The sequence below is a fragment of the Myotis davidii genome, unplaced genomic scaffold (assembly GCF_000327345.1).
Source record: "Myotis davidii unplaced genomic scaffold, ASM32734v1 scaffold933, whole genome shotgun sequence".
NCBI lineage: Eukaryota > Metazoa > Chordata > Mammalia > Chiroptera > Vespertilionidae > Myotis > Myotis davidii.
This window is the reverse complement of record NW_006285240.1, coordinates 1,238,957-1,240,229: the sequence shown is the minus strand read 5'-3', so window position 1 is coordinate 1,240,229 and position 1,273 is coordinate 1,238,957. Positions and strand designations below refer to the sequence as shown.

Sequence of the window (1,273 nt, the reverse complement as noted above, 5' to 3'; positions counted from 1 at the left end):
CTTTCCCAATATAAGTACTAATCTGACTTGGTTAAATCATTATTTGGTTGAATACAGAATTACAGTAATGTGTAGTAGATCATCTTATGAGATAGTTCATCTAAGCCATAAAGAGGCCTGCTAAATACTCCTGCACAATGAAGAATACATGCCTGGTGACTGCACTGCTCATTTCCCAGACTCTCCATCTCTCAATCAAAATTTACTTTGCTCATTCTTTTTTCTATCACCCATTGCATTTTCTGTTGATGTGTTATCACTGACTTAGCCAGCTCAGACTGCTTCAATGTTAAGCATCCTTCCCGTGTCTTGCCTATGAAAAGGGCAAGTTCATTTCCCTCTTTTCAGTTTAAGTAGTACTTCTGACAGCCTCGTGTATGCTATCTATATTCTAACAGAAACCACAAAGAAAATAGTTTTGGGTTCTTTTGTAGTTTTTGTAGAAATTGAAATTTAATTCTGAACACAATGTGAACACTACAAAAACCCAATTGGACACAATTCAGTACTGCTAAAATATTAATATACTTTGGTTCAAAAGAACTGCTAAAAATTAACAACTTATGGTTAGCTCATATAAGGATATAGTAGGCTTATATACTTAGACAACTATTATAAAAAGAATTCTATATTGCATAATGCTTTAAAACTAATTATAACATTTAATTCTCATAACCATCAAATATTTAAATTGAAAATCTTCAAAAATAACCCAAATTTTAACTTTTAAAAGCCATTATAGTTTCTAGTAATATTTTACAGTTAATTTATTCATAACAGATTTTTGCATTGACATCAGAAAATATACTAAGACTATTTACACAGCAGATACAAATTCCTTCTCTCATAAAATATACCATGTACTGTTAGGTCATAAACACATTAAAATTAATTAAATGGCCTTTTCATTCAGCCTTGTTCTGAGCTGAATGATAATTACACTAATAAAATTATGCAAAATTATAAAATGGACAAAGTTAGTCTTGGTATGCCCAGCATTTTTTTTCAAGATTCTTTGCACCAAATATTTCTTCAGGTGTTTGATACATTTATGACCCATTATAAACTGCTATATGTAAAACTACATGGTATACTGATTATACACTAAGTGGGTAGATTATTATAACCACCTGACGTTTATAGGCAAATTAGCTATAATTTCGCACTGAAGTTGCTAGAAGGCCAGACCTTTATAAACAGGGAAGCAGGTTGTTTACCACGACAGAGGTGATTTTTTTTCTGAAGATATGGGTAAACAACGCAAGTTAACAGT

General features: G+C 31.4%; 1 protein-coding gene across 3 annotated transcripts in view; it reads right to left on the bottom strand.

The window, feature by feature from the left end:
• The window catches only part of PTEN (phosphatase and tensin homolog), an 85,882-nt gene that overhangs the window by 58,533 nt on the left and 26,076 nt on the right, over nt 1-1,273 (bottom strand). The gene's annotated exons all lie outside the window — the stretch shown is intronic.